The sequence below is a fragment of the Schistocerca gregaria genome, chromosome 2 (genome assembly GCF_023897955.1).
Source record: "Schistocerca gregaria isolate iqSchGreg1 chromosome 2, iqSchGreg1.2, whole genome shotgun sequence".
Classification (NCBI taxonomy): domain Eukaryota; kingdom Metazoa; phylum Arthropoda; class Insecta; order Orthoptera; family Acrididae; genus Schistocerca; species Schistocerca gregaria.
Genome location: NC_064921.1, coordinates 58,127,981 through 58,149,268, shown reverse-complemented (window position 1 = coordinate 58,149,268; position 21,288 = coordinate 58,127,981).

Sequence of the window (21,288 nt, the reverse complement as noted above, 5' to 3'; positions counted from 1 at the left end):
AGTGAGGATGCCATGAAAGTTCATGCAGGTTAGTGTTTAATGAAAGTGAATGCTCACTAAGAAATGTGTATTATATGCATTAATGTCAATTCTTAAGAAAAACGAGTTCACATAATGAATATCAGTGTGTCATAAGTTAATGGAAGAATGTTCATTGATACTGTTGAATGATATAATGGAACTGATTCTGTCCAGTAAAGACTGCTTAAGTATGACGATTGATGATGTCTCTAGACAGTGGTGGCACTGATTACAATTAGAGGTAGATGTGTTTATTTCGTTTGTGTTTCTGGTGAATACTGTGAATCTGAATTTACTTGAGGTTAAATTTTTTGAGCAATTATGAATTCTCTTCGAGGTAAAATTTGACATAATACGCTGCTGACAGCGGTTGGTTCACTAGCCTGGCAGCCACTGCTCCATAACCTGAGACCGTCGCCAAAAATCAAAGATTGAGACCACACAAGCCAAGCTAGGTAGCCCATTATTAATCAGATCCTAGGACAGAGATACAGATACGTCACAAAGGGATCACTGAACCGAAAAAAGAAAATGAAGACAACAAATAATGTAGTCATAACTGAAACGGAAACAGATGAGAAAATCAGGAAGCTGGAACAAATTCCAGAGCTGTGAGCCACCTTGGGGGTGGAGACCGGAAGTGATAGTGGACGATGTCCCAGATATCATATCAGAAAATGAAACAGTTGAGTCAGTATTCGAACGGAATTTGGAGGGAACCGCAGTTAGGACTTCTTAGAAGAAACAAAACTCAGGTTCAAAACAGGTCCACGGAAGAGATGACAGATTATTTTGTGCTGGAGGTAAATCCAAAATTCAGAGTATAATTGGTCACAGAAAATAATATACATTAGATTTAGATCCATCAGCGTGAAGAACTGTCCTCTTGTAGTCACTAAATGCTATAACTGTCACGACTATGGGCCCATTCCAAAGTACTGGGAGGGAAACAAACCCCGATATGCTCCCAGTGTAGAAAATATGACCATCTAAAAAAGACTGTAAAATAGGGAATGAACTTCAGTGTGCATACCATGTGCAGAAAGAAAGAAAACATGTAGCCAACGTCGAAATGACATCTAAATCTACATCTACATTTATACTCCACAAGCCACCCAACGGTGTGTGGTGGAGGGCACTTTACGTGCCACTGTCATTACCTCCCTTTTCTGTTCCAGTCGCGTATGGTTCGCGGGAAAACGACTGTCTGAAAGCCTCTGTGCGCGCTCGAATCTCTCTAATTTTACATTCGTGATCTCCTCTGGAGGTATAAGTAGGGGCAAGCAATATATTCGATACCTCATCCTGAAACGCACCCTCTCGAAACCTGGCGAGCAAGCTACGCCGCGATGCAGAGCGCCTCTCTTGCAGAGTCTGCCACTTGAGTTTGCTAAACATCTCCATAACGCTATCACGGTTACCAAATAACCCTGTAACGAAACGCGCCGCTCTTCTTTGGATCTTCTCTATCTCCTCCGTCAACCCGATCTGGTACGGATCCCACACTGATGAGCAATACTCAAGTATAGGTCGAACTAGTGTTTTGTAAGCCACCTCCTTTGTTGATGGACTACATTTTCTAAGGACTCTCCCAATGAATCTCAACCTGGTACCCGCCTTACCAACAATTAATTTTATATGGTCATTCCACTTCAAATCATTCCGCACGCATACTCACATATATTTTACAGAAGTAACTGCTACCAGTGTTTGTTCCGCTATCATATAATCATACAATAAAGGATCCTTCTTTCTATGTATTCTCAATACATTACATTTGTCTATGTTAAGGACAGTTGCCACTCCCTGCACCAAGTGCCTATCCGCTGCAGATCTTCCTGTATTTCGCTACAATTTTCTAATGCTGCAACTTCTCTGTATACTACGCGAAAAGCCGAATGGTCATTTATATGTGTTGTGAAAAGCAATGGTCCCATAACATTCCCCTGCGGCACGCCAGAGGTTACTTTAACGTCTGTAGACGTCTCTCCATTGATAACAACATGCTGTGTTCTGGTTGCTAAAAACTCTTCAATCCAGCCACACAGCTCGTCTGATATTCAATAGGCTCTTACTTTGTTTATCAGGCGACAGTGCGGAACTGTATCGGACGCCTTCCGGAAGTCAAGGAAAATAGCATCTACCAGGGAGCCTGTATCTAATATTTTCCGAGTCTCATGAACAAATAAAGCGAGTTGTGTCTCACACGATCGCTGTTTCCGGAATCCATGTTGATTCCTACAAAGTAGATTCTGGGTTTCCTAAAACGACATGATACTCGAGCAAAAAACATGTTCTAAAATTCTAAAACAGATCGACGTCACAGATATAGGTCTATAGTTTTGCGCATCTGCTCGACGACCCTTCTTGAAGACTGGGACTACCTGTGCTCTTTCCCAATCATTTGGACCCTTCCGTTGCTCTAGAGACTTGCGGTACACGGCTGTTAGAAGGGGGACCCTGTAACATACCAAATATTCTTGGACGGAAAATTGAAAGAACTGAATATGGATTCTGAATCATTGTGTAATATACTGAGTAGCATCTCAGCATCCACAGACTAAATACAAACGCAACAAATATCATGTGGACAGTCGAAGAGGTAGATAAAACACTGTCCAGAAAGAAAACAATTAAACCCGATATCACTCAGAGCTGACAAGAAAAGGTCTGATGTGGTGTCATAATGGTCGTCGGTGAAATGCCTATTCCCTCTGGGCTTTGATTCCAGCACGTTTTGAGGCTGGAAGCGATTTCCAGTGTGATGAGCCACAGGACGACTTTCTTGACATCCTTTGAAACTGTTGACACCCTCGAACGTTTCAACACCTCTCTATGGACGTTGTGGGGTTGCATCGCCACTGCACATGATCACACACCCTAGGAATGCAGCGCGACTGCAATTTTTTCTCTCATGTACAGATTGTAACCACTACGTACCGTTTAAAACCATGGCATGAAATTTTAAAGTGATTGGAAGCAGTAGAGGTTGCCTATGCTTTCTCAGCCCTCCAGTTTCACGCCCTCGCGCAGCGTGTTTACAGAGAGGTACAAAAATGACACCCCTATCAGTATACCTGAAAAGTGTCCCTCTGAGACCACAAGTTTGGCAATATTCTCTCTGTCATGCGCCCAGATTTATCAAGAATTTTACAAGTGTGACTATACAGAGACAACCTGCAGTCACCCTATACCCCTGTAGGCAAGCAACTTATATTTGTGGGGTGTAAAGTTGTGGCCTGCGTACAGGTGTCTGGAGCTACTTTGCAGATCTTCTCTGTAAAGGTACGTTTTTAAAATTCTCCACAAATGTGGGCGGTTAGCACACGGAGGGCACAGCTGAACTTGTGGGGGCTGGAGGGTTAGAGGACCATTTGCCATTGTACTGAAGCATGTGTCAACGTTGCACCCCTCTGTGATCAACACCACAGGAGGGCATGAAACAGGAGGACTGAAAAGCACAAGCACCCTTTTCTAACACATTCAAATGTCGCCGAATGATTTTGAACGATCTGTAGCTATACCAGCCTACATCTGAGAGCAAAAGTTTTGGTCACCTTGCACCCAAATGAGTACTATCATGTTCAGTGGTGGTGTATGCTCCCAATGTCCTTAGAGAGGGTGAAATATTCGGGGGCGTTAGCAGCGTCAAAGGCTGTGAAGAAAGACGCCCTTTGCTCACTGAACCGAGAACTGACGCTTTCGATCGTGAACAGTGCGGAAATTAGCTCCCCAAGGAAAGGCGTGGCTTCTTCCATTCCCTGAAGGCTTTTCATATCGACTCTAAACGGGTACGCGTCTGAAATCATTTTTGTGGGCACCTAAATGAGATGTTTCTGTTCTGACCTCCACCGCAGGTGAGTGAAAAGAAGCGATCAGACGTGGGTAAGAGTGCTTGTGACAACCTTTCTTCCCATCGTGTGAAACATTTACCGCATTGGTGGAAGAACTGTGGTGAAATTTGGTGCTAATGTGATGTCACACATCCACTTTACACCGTGCATGAACTTCAGAGCTTTGGCCTTTCAACACACGTTTCTACACCATGCCATTTGAGGCCTGAGGGCGCTCCCACTGGGGCTCCATACTTTTGCAGGACTATAGGGTAAGTCTCTACTTACCTGTGACTGAAATTTCAAAGTTCTGCATCGCAATGAAAGACAATTACTGCGTTTCGCATGAGTGATGGTTTAAATCTGTACTGAATTGTAGATAACGGACTGTAACGAAATAGAAAGTAGATAAAAATGAAATAAAACTGTGCTATTGTAGTTTTTTTATTTATTTTTGCATTAATAAGGAGTCTATGAGGTTTGTTGGTTTCCAGCTGAATGGAAGTTATTGCTAGGCGATGTGTCTTGTGATTTTTTGAGTTTGAGCAGTAGTCTAAAACATAACAGATACATTTATTATCTTGTTGAGATTATTAAGCCTACAGACTTAGCTCCACATGTTGTCAGTGCACCTGAGATTTATTTGTAATAGATTATTAGAACGAAGGTAAACACTGACAATTCAGCACATATTTAACAACATTTTACGATGTAAGAAGTGTCGCACTCATCGGATCCTGTGATGCTCTCGCATTCAAAGAATGCATTTTGACTCATGTACTCATGTCAGATTGTCTTATATTCTGACAGAATGTAACTTTTGCAGTGTTACTTGAAAATGGCCCTTAGGCAGAAATTGCAATCGTAATAATAAATATCTCATACAGTAACGGCGACTATGATGTCTTTTAAGAAATTACGTACCTGTTGGTGTTTCTGATGTAAACATTATTGCCTAGTTGTGAACTGACGATGATTTTGTATGTGTTGATCCCTGGTATGGCCAAATCAAGAAATATTGAAGTATATTGCTGGTGCTAGGTTCATGGCAGCCGAGGGTTTATTTAATAGGAGCATTCAAGGACACTAGTGCTGTGGGAATAATGATGAAAAAAAAAATACTTTTTTCATTTTAGCTGTAGCTGGAATCAGAGCTTGTGCAACTATAGAAACCAATTAAGATTTGTATTGCAGAGTAAAACCATACTATATTTCTTCTGAACGGGTCCACAGGAATTGATGACACATGACGTGGAACAACCACAAGAATAGTTGAAAAAGAACTTATTTTTGAGGTGAACAGTATTAAGGAATGGAAAACTTATCATGACTAATGATGCTGGCATTTTTTCCCTCTTCGTACCTAAATGTTGGTGAGTCAATCGAGCAATTTTGAAATAAAGGTAACAACAGGTGAACCACTGGTGTCTTTTAGATTAAATGACTTTGGATAATTTTCTTTCTTCCCACGGATACTGTAATTGTGTGTGAAGTCGATGAACTAGTATCGCATTCTGGGTGCGTGTGTAGTTATATAATGTTCGTAATGGGCAGTCGTCTGTGTCTGATTTAATGTTGTCTAGATAATAACGCTTATTTGAAGTTACCACTGCCTAATTTAAATTTTCAGTGGTATACATTCTCATAACATTTTTCGTCTGTTTTCAGTGGATCTACTGATATGATTGTTAGGTTACTTAGTTGTAATAAACATTGCCAAATTTCCTCTTACTCTGTGCATGTATATGCCTGGGAACTCTCTGGTAAAATTAAACGGGTTGTTTCGTAACGAAAGTCCAGGTTTCAGGGCTTGTAGCATTTATTACATTCAATATTCTTTTGTGGTTGTGATATTTCAAAAGACTGGTTCGATACAGTTCTCACCACTAAATGTTGGTGAGTCAATCGAGCAATTTTGAAATAAAGGTAACAACAGGTGAACCACTGGTGTCTTTTAGATTAAATGACTTTGGATAATTTTCTTTCTTCCCGCGGATACTGTAATTGTGTGTGAAGTCGATGAACTAGTATCGCATTCTGGGTGCGTGTGTAGTTATATAATGTTCGTAATGGGCAGTCGTCTGTGTCTGATTTAATGTTGTCTAGATAATAACGCTTATTTGAAGTTACCACTGCCTAATTTAAATTTTCAGTGGTATACATTCTCATAACATTTTTCGTCTGTTTTCAGTGGATCTACTGATATGATTGTTAGGTTACGTAGTTGTAATACACATTGCCAAATTTCCTCTTACTCTGTGCATGTATGTGCCTGGGAACTCTCTGGTAAAATTAAACGGGTTGTTTCGTAACGAAAGTCCAGGTTTCAGGGCTTGTAGCATTTATTACATTCAATATTCTTTTGTGGTTGTGATATTTCAAAAGACTGGTTCGATACAGTTCTCACACCTATTCTGTCCTGCACAAAGTACTTCCGAATAACTATTGCAACTTACATCCTCCTGTAATTGCACACTGTTTCATCTCTTGGTCTCCCTTTATAATCACCGAGTGATGTGGCGCAGTGGTTAGCACACTGGACTGGAATTCGGGAGGACGACGTTTCAAAATCGCGTCCGCAATCCTGATTTCAAATGGTTCAAATGGCTCTGACCACTATGGGATTTAACTTCTTAGGTCATCAGTCCCCTAGAACTTAGAACTACTTTAACCTAACTAACCTAAGGACACCACACACATGTAAGCCCGAGGCAGGATTAGAACCTGCGACCGTAGCGGTCGCGCGGTTCCAGACTGTAGCGCCTACAACCGCTCGGCCACCTCGGCCGGCGAATCCTGATTTATGTCTTCCGTGATTTCCCTAAATCGCGTCTGGCAAATGCCAGGGTGATTCCTTTCGAAGGGCACGGCCGATTTCCTTTCCCATTCTTCCCTAATCCGATGCAACCGTGACCTCATTGTTTGGTCCCCTCCACCAAAATGACCAACCAGCCAACCTCCACAATTTTTAACTCCTACAGTTCCCTCGAATACTAAACTAATGATCCCTTGATGACTCAGAATGTGTCCTATCCATCGATCACTCCTTCTAGTCAAGTTGTGCCACTAATTTCTTCCTTTATCTCTATCTAATCTTCAGAATTATTCTGTAGTACCTGACTGCGAAAGCATCTTTTCTCTTCTTGCCTAAACATTTTGTCGTCCATGTTTCACTTCAATACGTGGCTACATTCTACATAAATAATTTCAGAAAATATTTTCTAACTCTTAAATCTTTATTCGGTGTTAACATATATCTCTTCTTTAGGAACGTCTTTCTTCCCATTACCAGTCTACATTTTATATTCTCTCTACTTCGGTCATCTTCAGTTACATTGCTGCTCACATCTTCTTATTTAAGTGTCATGTTTCCTTGTTAATTCCTTCAGCGTCATCTGATTTAATTCTACTTCATTTCATTGTGCTTGATTTTGTTTTATTGCTGTTCGTTTTATATCCCCCACTGAAGACATCGTCGATCCCGTACAGCTGATCTTCCAAGCTTTTCCCTGTCTCTGGTAGAATCATAAAATCATCGGCAAACCTCAAAGTTTTTGTTTCTTCTCCTTATTCCTACTCTAAATTTTTCTTTTCTTTCTTTTACTGCTTTCTCAATGTACAGATTGAGTAACATCGGCTACAAACCTGCCTTACTCCACTCTCAATCACAACTTCTTTTTTCATTTTCATTGACTCTTCCAACAGTCGTCTAGTTTCTGTACAAGTTGTAAATAGCCTGTCGCTCCCTCTATTTTACCCCTGTCAGTTTCAGAATTTCAAAGATAGTATTCCAGCCAACATTGTCAAAATCTTTCCCTATCTTCTAAGAGGCTTTGTGGAATCGGAACCTTGTGTGTTCCCACGTTTGTCCTAAATCCAAGCTGATATTCCACTCGGCTTCTGCTAATTTTTCCGTTATCCTGCAAGGAATCTGTGTTAGCTTTTGCAGCCATGATTTATTAAAATGATAATTCGGTAATATTCACACCTGTCAGCATCTGCTTTCTTTGGAATTCGAATTATCACGTTCTTCTTGAGATCTGAGGGTATTTTGCATGTCTCGTAAACCTCGCACACCGGATGAAAGCGTTTTGTCACGACTGGTTTTCACAAAGCTATCAGTAGTTCTGCCGGAATGTCGTCTAATTCAGTGCTTTGCTTCGACCTATGTCACTCGACGTTCTGTCACATCTTCTCCGGTATCATACCTTCCACTTCACCTTTCCCTACCTCCTCTTCGTCTTTTAACGGGATACACTGAGCAATATCAAAGAAGGGCAGACGTTTTGTATTATCGGGAAACAGGGCAGATAGTGTCACGGAAAAGATAGAGGATCTAGGGTGGGCATCACTAACTTCTCGTTACGGCTGGAATTTTTCGGGAAATATGAATCAGCAGCTTTCTTTGATTGAAAATAATTTTTTTTTCACGCCTACCTACTTAGGGTGAAACGATCAAGGTAATAAAATAAGGGAAATTAGAACTGGCACGGAAAGAAATAGCTGTTCGTTTCTTCCGCGCACTGTTCTAGAGTGAAATAACAGAGAATTACTGTGAAATTATTTCAATGAACCCTCCTCCAGGTATTTAAGTGTGATTTTCAGAGGAGCCAGGTAGATGTAGCTCCAGAGGTGGGCTGCTGCAGGTGAAGAGGCGGTCGTCGGCAAGACTCAGTCGCTGGCAAGTATTTACACCGCTCATACGTCACCCGAACGAGGTTACGTCACTCAGCCGCTTCTGCGACGCTGTTTTGGTCAGTGATGTGTGCCTGTTTGTGTTCTTTTCGGTGTACTAATGTACCCATCAGTCAATGACTGTAACTTCTTCATTTGTGTAGCCATAGTGTCTGTAGCTGATTTATAATTCTTGAAAGTATTTTTGTACTGCCATTCCAACTACAGAAAATGCGTGATTCTGTTCACCAGACGCGTTTCGCTTTATTGAGGTAAAGCATCGTCATTGGTCTGGAATTAAGTTATTGACATTTTGGTTCGCTTTTAGGTTCAAAAAACATTTCGCTAAGAATAAGTTGATTTGTACTTACGGTGATTTTAGGTTGATTTCTCGCTTACATCGGGAAATGCCGTCTGCTAACAAATCGTTGTTTTCCTGCGTTAGCCACCAGTGATTTTGGTCTAATTTTCAGTTGTTGTGCAGCACCATGCATTTATTACTTTTTCGCAACACACTTTTATACATACAACTGTATTCTGTTTATTCAGTCATTCAGCAGTTGTTTATTTCATTTTACTTCTCACTCCTCACTTTATCCTCCGTCACAGTACTATACATCTACGTCCACTCATCACTGTTTAAAGCTCCACAAAGAAAAAACACTATTCCTTCACTGCACGGCACATAAATAAACAAAAATAGAATTGCACACATACATTAATCTAATATAAAAAATGTTCTGGGCCAAAGACAAAGTAGTGGAAAGGTTATGTTGGCAACACTACAAAACACAAACCACAACACAAACTTAGAAGTACAGAAACATACAGAATAAAGTCATGTGCAAAAAAGTATGTTGCGAATAACATAATAAATGCATAGTGCTGCAGAACAAGTAAAAATTATACCAAAGTTATCAGTGTCTTACGCAGAAGAAAGCGGCATTTCCCAATGTAAGCGAGAAATCAACCGAAAATCACCGTAAGTACGAGGTGCATTCAAGTTCTAAGGCCTCCGATTTTTTTTTAAAATGAGGCCGCGTTCATTGTCAATACGTCCCAGAGATGGCAGCACCGTACAGCAGATGGAATTTTACCGTCAGCGGCGAGAATGAGAACTGTTTTAAATACTTAAAATGGCCACGTTTTCCTTACTTGAACAGTGTGCAATTATTCGTTTTCAGAATTTGCATGGTGTGAAACCAATTGAAATTCATCGACAGTTGAAGGAGACATGTGGTGATGGAGTTATGGATGTGTCGAAAGTGCGTTCGTGAGTGCGACAGTTTAATGAAGGCAGAACATCGTGTGACAACAAACCGAAACAACCTCGGGATCGCACAAGCCGGTCTGACAACATGATCGAGAAAGTGGAGAGAATTGTTTTGGGGGATCGCCGAATGACTGTTGAACAGATCGCCTCCAGAGTTGGCATTTCTGTGGGTTCTGTGCACACAATCCTGCATGACGACCTGAAAATGCGAAAAGTGTCATCCAGGTGGGTACCACGAATGCTGACGGACGACCACATGGCTGCCCGTGTGGCATGTTGCCAAGCAATGTTGACCCGCAACGACAGCATGAATGGGACTTCCTTTTCGTCGGTTGTGACAATGGATGAGACGTGGATGCCATTTTTCAATCCAAAAACAATGCGCCAATCAGCTCAATGGAGGCACACAAATTCACCGCCACCAAAAAAATTTCGGGCAACCGCGAGTGCTTAAAACATGATGGTGTCCATGTTCTGGGACAGCGAGGGCGTAATAATTACCCATTGAGTTCCAAAGGGCACCACGGTAACAGGTGCATCCTACGAAAAATGTTTTGAAAAACAAATTAATTCCTGCACTGCAACAAAAAACGTCCGGGAAGGGCTGCGCGTGTGCTGTTTCACCAAGACAACGCACCCGCACATCGAGCTAACGTTACGCAACAGTTTCTTCGTGATAACAACTTTGAAGTGATTCCTCATGCTCCCTACTCACCTGACCTGGCTCCTAGTGACTTTTGTCTTTTTCCAACAATGAAAGACACTCTCTGTGACCGCACATTCACCAGCCGTGCTGCTATTGTCTCAGCGATTTTCCAGTGGTCAAAACAGACTCCTAAAGAAGCCTTCGCCGCTGCCATGGAATCATGGCGTCAGCGTTGTGAAAAATGTGTACGTCTGCAGGGCGATTACGTAGAGAAGTAACGCCAGTTTCATCGATTTCGGGTGAGTAGTTAATTAGAAAAAAATCGGAGGTCTTAGAACTTGAGTGCACCTCGTATGAATCAACTTATTCTTAACGAACTGTTTGTCGATATAAAAGCAAAACAAAATGTAAATAATTACAGATGACTGCTTTACCTCAATATAGCGAAACGCGTCTGGTGAAAGAAATCACGCACTTCTGTAGTTTTAACGACAGAACAAAAATACTCTCAAGTGATTGTAACGATTAAACACTGCTCGTCTTTCGTACACTCTGTAGTGTGCGGGGTACATTCACGGAGTCGCGGCTTTGGCGATCTGCTGGGGAGATAGCTCCTCAGTGGCTGTTGGCATCTAGTGCTAAAGTGGCGAGTGCTTTGTTGCGCTGTGGCCCAATACTGCACTGACAAACTTCAGTATAGTCGATATCGGCACGAGGCAGCACACGCCATTTTCCGCGGCAGTTCACTGGCCGACATCAGACGCGCTGGTACCACGCTTCTGGACTGGCGTCTGGCCCGTCACATTCCGCACTTTACCGTCCGCCACGACAACAGCGCAATTTTTCTGGGACAGCAGTCAGCTGATTAGCAAAAATGGTGTTCCCTTACGTGGCTCGATACAGGACATGAGAAAAATACTTGGTAATCCACTCTATATGTTTATTCTTCTCTAATAGATTTCAATGCTGTTACTGTAACAGCAGTAACACGATTTACAATGTACTGAGGCCCTGGTCATATTGTAGATATAATAATGTGCGGACTTTTCATGCGAAATGTAATTAATATAATTTGTTTGTCAACTGACAAGAACCAGATATGCTGCTTGTCTACGTGTGAGCGATTAGACGGTCTGGATGTAGTATTGATGTACTAGGATATATATCGTACTTCAACATACATCATATCAGGAGCAACTTATTTTACAAATCGCAAAAGAGTGACACACTGATGTGCAATGCAACGTGACGAATCGCAAACAAGTGCAACCTATAATTTAGTGTACAGAGTAGTGATATTCTAACACGACGCCGCCCTCTTACCAGCTGATGCTGGTTTCCTCCACAACAGTGTTTTCCGTAACCACCTATGAGGTTCTAGAAGACGACCGTGCGAAAACAGTAAGGCACGCAGAAAATAGAGCAGCTCTACAAGTTTTCGACTCACATCATATGTGATCGTTATGGACGCGACTTGCGACACATCACGAGTACACCTGGCCTTGGAATTCATGGAAGTCGCAGACACGAACTGCTGCTGAAGGCCTGACAGCAGCCCAGTTTGGAAATCTGTTCACGGGTTTTCTTATCTCCAGGCGCGAACTAATTCGTTGCAATAATAGAGGGGGGATGCTGTGTTTACATGTTGTGACGCTCCTGGACTCAAGAATCGAAACTTGGAGAGTTCCCACTGATACGAGTATGTGTCATTTTCCTGTGTATCCAGTTGTTCTCACACAGGCGTCTTTTGAAACCCTGGAGTTATTTATGAATAATGTTGTGGTGTTGTGCAGTGGGAATGCACATAACCTACCATTTATGTTTCTTTAAAGTTTGGAGACGTTTCTCCTTGATATTGCACCCTTAGGCTGTGGCCAGTGTGGGTACCAGGAAGAGCCGTCAGTACTACATGAGCCAATAGACGGCGTCCCAGGTTCGATTCCCGGCCTCGTTGGGGATTTTCTCTATCCGGGGACAGGGTGTCGGTGCTGTCCTCATCATTTCATCATCATAATCATCATCATCATTTGAAACAGTGGCTAAATTGGACTGTGTAAAAAATTGGACTGTGTAAATATTGTGACTTTCTACGGGCGCTGATGACCACGCAGTTGAGCGCTCCACAATCCAAACATGTTGAGGAGCCAGTAGCTGGAATACTTATATGTCGGTGATGTCCACATCAAGATTTTTAATTAAGTGATCAAAATACAGCGAAAAGAACACTATGGATACGTATCGGACGGTAACATATCATTGGCTACATTGTTTTCGGTACGTTAACGAGGCAGCAGTCTAGTATCAAAAGCCACAGCGATCACAACACTTTCATCTTTGCCTTCTGCTGTTCCATTCTGCGTTGTTTTAACCACCTCATTGAGACTGCGCATTTGTACATAGACGGAAAATAAGGAAAGAACATAATACAACACCTCGACCTAAGTTTCATGAAATGTGACTGTACATGTCCTAATAGCCCTACCAATCTTTGTCATTGTTTGTTACAAGGCTTGTTTATTCAACGACTTAGCTTCCGTGGTCGTTCGACTCCAAGCCTTCAAAGATCCACATTTCACCAACAAATGATCAAGTTAAGTAAGAACAGACTGATTTTCACATTTTAAAATAATGACCGATTTGCTTTATTAGTGAAAGTATTTTTCATACTATGTGCATTCTAGTCTGAATTTACAACTTCGTCGATAACCAAATGAAATCATTTTATGCGCCTCAAGCAATTGAGAAATTTACTGCAGAGAGAAGAGTGAAGTCATCTCGATGTTTTCGCTCTATAATCACGAATTTTCTCATAACTCTTTCCATAAAATTACAGAGAGGGAGGACAAAAACCTCCGCCGGGACCAGCAGCACATCCATGACTGCAGTGCCCCACACCGCTCGGCTAATCCCGCGCGGTATAAATAAGAAAACTTTGTGCTAAAATTTCTTTGAGGAGGAACATAGAATAAACATTTGTGCGACAGAAACTTTACACATTCAACTAAATTCACAACGATAATTGAAACATATTTATTAGCTTTAAAAGTTACACTTTATTTTATTAGATTAACCAAATATTTGTATACATTTGTTTACACAAAAATACGATATAAACATTTACATCAATAGTTAATACAATTTACAGTAAATTCTCTCTGAATGTATACATTTTTTTCATATTTTTTTGCTGATATTTTCTCATTAAATAACACTCAGGTATTAATTAGCGGATGTTTTATTCTGTAAAACTTCATATGCAAAAATCATAATTTATTATCCACTGCAGACATGCTGCAATTACATCGAATTGGTGTATGAGAAGCAGAAACACTAAGACACTCTCTGCTGTAAATCTAAGACATTCAGTGGCACAACGTTACAAGCGAGGCAGTCTTTGTTACTGTAAGAAGGGGGGAGAGGGCTTTCCCTGGCTTCCGTGCGGGACGCCCGGCATGGGTTGTCACAGGACAGTGCTGAGTGACGTCACAGTGTCCGGCAAGTGGTTGAGGGAACAGGCAGCTCTGCCGGCAGCGCTGCAAAGTGCCAGCGGCCGTACTGCTCCGTTACGTCGCGCTGGGTGCGCTGTCCAGACAGTGCCGCCTTGTGACTGTGCTATCTCTATGCTCCTGTAAAGATGCAGCTTCAGCTGTATTCTCTGTCCATTGGTATGTGTCAAATGTTCAGACTGTCATATACTGCCATTACAAATAAAGGTAGCTTAGCTCCTGTTAGACGCATCCTGCCGTTAGGTATATGATCCTAAGCGAGAAAGGCGAAACTGTTGGACCTGATGAGGAGATAAATACTCTGTGGTGGAGCACTCAAGCTACTCACTTCATTCTTGACAAAATATTTATATAAGAAGAATTGCCTCTCTTTTCAGTGGCGTACAGTATCAACAGAGGTAAGGGTAAGTCACGTTCAACGTTAATGCGTAATTTCCCATGAACAGGACATCATGACCATGTCAAACGACTTTGTGATGGACTGCGATATTAGGGTGGTAGTTTTCTTCTTTCATCTCTCACCGCTAAATGACAAAGCGCAGGTGCACATAACCCTTTTAACACGCAAAATGTTAACGCTATGTTATAATGTAGTCATGTACTCAGACGCTAACTCAAGGGGAAAGTCGACTTTCTACTTAAATATTTCCTATCTTTTCCCATAAAAATAGTACATATATTCGAAAATCCCCTCCATCCCCTCCCCCCCCCCCCCCCCCCAACAAAAATGTGTTTTGACGCCACGGGGAATACCGTTATTTCGTTTATAAAAAGTTTGAAGCGCTAAAGTAGATAAGAGACATGACTTACCCATTGTATCTAAGTTTCCGTAAAGGAGAGGGATCGTATGGAAAGATGGAGAGATCACAGAAAAATCATACGATGATGGAGGGTCGCAAGGACACTTTGCGATGGAGAGTATCGAAACTCAGCAAAGAGTTGCACTCTAATTCATGTATATTTACCACGCCACGTCGAAAGCAGTAGCTATGGGACAGAGCTGTTTGAAGAACATTATAATAACGGCTTGTGAGAAAACGTATAGCAGGAAAATTCGTACATGTGAGTTATGTCTGTAAACGAGACTGAATCCTTTGTTGAAATGTAATATGAAAAATGCAACTTATGCATTACCGTACGTTCTGGGAACTTAAGAGAAGTACTTCGAAATTATTGAGCTGCATAGCGTTAGGTTCAGTCTTATGCTGTTTCATGTTAGTGAACATACAATCTTGAACATGGATGACATCAGCAACCGCATATAAGTTTTAATGAGGGATAAAACAACCAATTGGCTGGTTGTCTTTATCCTTTATTAGTGAACATAGGCTAAAATATTAATGTAAGCAAAGGACCGAAGCATCGTGGTCGAGATATGTGTCACGTAGCTTCTGCTGTACTAACCGTGGCAGTTGAAATTACAACCAGCGGTAACGAAACTGACAACGTATTTGAGTACATCCACGCTTACGTTTAGGTAACAAAAGGAAAGCTTTCCGAATAGAAATTAACAACCGAAATTTCATCTAGCGATTGTTATGCTGTACGAATAAATTCAATTGCTTTGCGATAGTTCCACAGAACTTTCATGTTCCACAACATAAACCACGGAAATAAATAAAAACGTTTACAGCTGCAGACTACAGAGTCGAAATTTTGGATTATCGGTACCAGAACGTTGTTGTCTCTTGTGAAATGATGTGATGAGGGACCTATCCATAGCTCATTTGTCATGGTTTTTCCTCCAAATGCCGTTTGATCGTTCTCAAATAACATGGCTGAAGACACTGTGAAATTGTTAAGTTGTGGTTTTTATTAAGTTGTGGTTTTCCTACTTTCGTAACAGCGGTTTGCGCAAATAATTCGGCCTCTATAGTTGTACCTGGGTACAAAGGAACGCCTAAACGTGTGTGTGTGTGTGTGTGTGTGTGTGTCGGTGGTTCCCTCCCACTTCGCACTCATAAATATTCCGCTTGTTTATCGACGGCGGACTGCCAGTTGGGTTTCCGCTCGCAGCGCACAGAGCTCGCGCCCGCCAGTACAATCGGCATACTGATTCAGCGCTGCGGCACGCGCCATTAAACGCACATTTTTGCGTCAACTGGGGAAATGACTGAACAGTGCGCACGCAGAATTCATTACTGTTGTCATATTGCACGGTCTGTCAATGAATATTCGTACCATTTCCAAAGGATGTTTTACAAGTCAAACGCAATTCGCGCTAACAATAAGCGAGGACCATTGACGGATTCAAACGGAAAGGAAATGTGTTTTCCTTTATTACGTGGACATATGTGTCATTCGACATTTTTTGGGTTTTTCTCATCTGGACCAGTTCATCTTGAAAAATATCACCATAAGAATTAATGATGCAATGTTTTTAAACTGTATATTCCAAGCAGTAAAACGTATACTAGTGTGAAAAGAAAAAATGTCCTTGAAGTAATTTACATTGTTAGTTACCTGATTAGAAAGCATCTTTAATCAAGGAATTAAATTGAGGCCAATTTCAGAACTGTTGAGAAAAAAATTTCTTGTCACTTCCATCCCCACCGTAGGCAAGTAGCCAGGCAAGTATCCATACACAGCAACCGAAGTACACTCTCCCTGCCCCTCGTAGGTCGATAAATGAGATTCGGGCTGTTTGTGACTACAATGGCTTGTACACTAATCGCCCTTTGTTTTCGACGTCGCTCGCTATCGAAGGAAGGGAAAGGAGCAAATTGTGACATTGATTTCATGTAGAAGTATTTAGAAACAGAGGGCCATCTGAGACAAACAATTATTATGAACTAACAAAACACCAGAATGGAAAAGGTGCCATGGAAGCATTTACACGTACACATTTAGACAGATATAAAAAAAATTAATCCTAAATGTCATACCCCTAGTGGCTACTAATTCCTCAGAAATTCCCGTTTATTATCTTAACAATCCAAGATTTGTGCTCCAGTTTCTGTAGGCCATGACGTTATCTGCACAACATGAAAACCATGTCACACTTACAGTTGACAGAAGAATTACATCGTGAAACTAGTGCATTAGATATTACTAGTACGCTTCTCTGACGGAACTAGAGTTATTCAGAGACAAGTAAACTGGATAGACACAAAAGAAAGAAGTTCTTCAGTGTGGATTCACAGAAGAATGTGATTCTATGATTCTCATGGTGGCAAGTATGAGTCTTAGGGAGACTCTTCAACTTGTGAAGGCTATGTCGGTACATTGTCCTGTTAATGTGACATTTTCTGGAAGTACTGCACAGCTTAGACCAACGAGATGAGCAATTAAGCTGAGACAAGGTAGTGTATGTTACAATGGAAAATGGGTTATTTGTTAGGAACTGCCTATTCAGCGTTAACAATCTCAGTAAACCGGAAAAATTTTAACTCTGAGGACGACTTGTTAGCCTGCTCGGGACTGATAAAATTACATTGCTTTGCGGTATAAGGAGTCAAAAAAATTGAATAACGGTTTACATCTTTCTTTACAGATGACGATTACTTAAGAGCATTCGGAGCTCAAACAAGGGTTGGGTTTCTGACACATTACGTGCTATGTATAGTTCCCAGAGAAAAGACAGAATTTTTCAGCCACCTCCACTGAATTAGCTGGTAACGTTAGATCATATGGGGAGAAAACAGAAAGACAATGACCTACAGCGGAGGGTTAGAAGGGCCAGACGAGTAATCGCTAATGATGGGAAATGTGATTGTGATGAAAGGCAAGCAGAGTAATCTTGCAGAAGCGGACGCGGAATTATCGCAGAGAAGGGCAGGTAGGGAAATCATGAAGAAGGGGACATGGAGGGATCACAATGAAGGACAGCCCGAGTAAGTGTGAAGAAGGGAATCCAAACTTATTGTGAAGAAGGGCAGGCCAAGTAATGACGAATATGTGGACGCAGGGTGATTGAAATTAAGGGCAAGCCGAATAATGATGAGGAAGTGAACGCTGATTGATTGCGAAGAAAGGCAGGCTGAGTAATTATGAACAACGAGATGCGAAGAAATCAAGATGAAGGGCACGCTATGTAATTCTGAACGAGGAGACATTGAGTGATCGCGAAAAAGGGCAGAGCAAGTAATCGTGAAGGAAAGAATACAGAATGGCTGAGATGGAAGGCACATTGAATAATTGTCAAGAATGGGTACGGAGGGATGACGAAGAATGTGGTTTGGTCACAGTGTACACAACCCATTCCTGATGCAGAGAACCTAAGTGGTCACCAGGGGGTACGAATACATCATCGTGTACTGACTCTGTGGCCTGACTAATGGTTGGGACTCTTGCATCGGCACGGATAGCCACTCTTATGGTATGCCAGTACAGCAATAACACCTGTAAAACATAAAGTATTACATTCTTTGGTCAAACATTATTTAAATAGTGCCAAAGTTTTAATTTATTTTATTGTTCATCTGTCTGTACTATAGGCTACTTGCGTATATAAAGAGAGCTCACGATACAATGTGTTAATTCTTTTGAAAATGACGTTCCTCCTTCGTGCGGCGGTGTTTCGAGCAACATTTCTGTCGCTGGTGTCAGGACGTGACTTTCGATTTCCTCAGCAAAGGATGACGCCACGGCTGCACTCTTCTGGGAGTAAAATACCGACCTCTCTGACACCGGAAACATTCCCTCGAGCTGTGGCAGACCTAAGCGGCATGTAACAGGCTCTCTGAGGACTCAGACTCGCATTTAATTTGACTGTGGTGGTAGGCACGAGCACCGACCAACACATACAAGACGTGATATCTGACGCACCTGTCCTGACAGCGAGCATGAAAAGTGTGGAGTAGCGTTAATCTAGTCTTAACTCGGCCCTGTGTAACTGACAGCCCCTGGCAAGGTATATTTTCTGAAACAAGGAAATCGATCATGAATAACAAGGTAGGAGCGAAGGTGTTGGGTAACCAACATTCCACAGTACATGGCTATACCACCGTTCCATCTGCTTTTGAGACATTTTTACCCAAGGAAACGTTTTGTAGTTAGGGAGGAACAAAGAAGTAACTGCTTTTTATTCACTGTCGTATTAGTCCCTTCTTTATGCTACGTATACCTTAGTTCGAGGAGCAATTCAAAACCTGCCTTTTTTTTATGAAGAATGAAAAACGGAATCCTTAAGGTTTGTAACACACATATCTGTCATTTAACGAAGTAGGCGTTTTTCATCACATAAATCCACAGGAAATCAGATCAGCAGCCATTGTTAGAACAGCTGGCCACAAATTGAAAGTCATATGCTCCAGTGAAGAGAGTGTTGGCGTTCGCCTATTGAGCAAGGTCCGCTCATTGGGAAGTTCCGATTGAACAGTCTCGCGGAAGAGTTTGACTGTGTCCTACTCATCGTGAGATCCCAGAATTCAGCATCATCGATGTAGGAGAGTCACTTCAAACTACATCTGTATTCCAGGATGGTATTTTCTGCGCTGTGTTACCGCGAGTATTACATCGTCTCGTTCAATTTTTTTCTACTTTGACAGCGGAAATGAAATATTAATTCGGTATAGCAGCGTACTCTCTAGATGATTCGTGGTTAACCACAGGCTTATCATAAGAGAGAAAATTAAAAGAGCGTCACAAGTCCAATTAAAGGTCCACGTTATGGGTTCAAATGGCTCTGAGCACTATGCGACTTAACATCTGAGGTCATCGGTCGCCTAGAACTTAGAACTAATTAAACCTAACTAACCTAAGGACACCACACACATCCATGCCCGAGGCAGGATTCGAACCTGCGACCGTAGCAGTCGCGCGGTTCCGGACTCCGCGCCTAGAACCGCTAGACCACAGCGGGCGGCCACGTTATGGGAAAGAGAACGTTATTTCGTCATAAGATGTACAATATTGTCCGAAATTCTTCACCTACCACGTTTACTAGGTTGCTCAATGACACCCGTGAAACGATGGCAAAAACCCGATTATTATATAGTTTACAATACGCAGTAAACACCAGAGATGGACTCTACGAAAATGTTGACTGTGTTGCAGTGGATCAGAAGAGAGATAATCTGGAGAAGTGAGGAAAGGACGTCAGGAGAGGGAAAGTACCTGTTTTGTATGATACTACAGTATTGTTGTTGAAGAAATCACGAGAACTTAAGTCACATAGTGAAACCTACTGCAAACAAGACCGTTCCTTGGTCAGTTGTCTCATCTCTTTTTGTCTCATCTCTTCCAGTGTAACATCCTAACCAGACGCCATAGACTGCTGCACAACTACCAGCATGTCTTGAGGGATGTTCCAGATTTCCTAAAATAAACACTGCCATTTTATATTAAAAAGTTTATATGTGTCTGTTTGTTTCAGTAAAGTCAAAAACTAGTTTTTAGGGAAAGGGACAGCAGAATTCGTGTAGGCACAGCAGCGAAAATGAAAGTTGTGTTCACATATTCGGAACAATTCGTCTGAACACCGTGTACGGACGGGAAAAATAAATATGGGCTCTGAAATATTTATGACTTGGATAGAATTCACGCTCGTTAATGAAAAGGAGAACTACTTATCGCAGGAAGTGCAGGAAACTGTGATTTATATGAGCCAATGGGTTTCTGTGACAGGTCTGCGTATACACGTCTCTCGTACGCTCTATCGCGAGTACTTCACGTTTTAGTAGTGATGGGAGTATTCGCGTTTAGCGACGAGTTGAATGAGGCACAACACGATGCTCACGATAAAACACAACATTTTCATTATCTAATGTTAAGCGGAATACAATTCACGGAAAACATGTGCGGAACGCTTGTGCAAGAGTTTAAGAGTAGAAGTATCGTGGCGAAGTCTTTACGCAAAGTCTGTACGGAAAATTTAGTGCCAAAGAGGCGCAATGCCGGCTCTGTAACGATATTCGTTAACAATGGCCAGTCCAGCGACAGTCCTATTGTACGTGTTTTCCGAGCCCGCTTTATTTTACAGGATGTAGGAACGGTGGCGGCCATTGGACTGTACAGTAGATGTAAACATTAAGTGCGACTGTAATGTTACGCTTATATTAGAGTAACCACATGGACATACGAAAAATTACTGTAATGTGAGAATAGTGACGAGTGTAATTGTTTTTCAAAGTATAACGACATGTATACGAAGAAAGTACAGGAAATGCAACCTTACAGAGGAATGTAGGTAGTCGAGAATTGATTTCTAAGTTCTACTGATCTGTCGTTAACATCCACCCAGAAACTTGTGTGGTTTACTAAAGTAAAGGATGGGAAGAGTAGAATCTTTGCTGGCTACAAAGTATACGTTGCCCTTAAGGTGGTTCTAAACTGTTTGACAGTCTCGACTTTTCATTGTGGTAGCTATTTCCAAAGGAGTGCGTACGTTTGGCC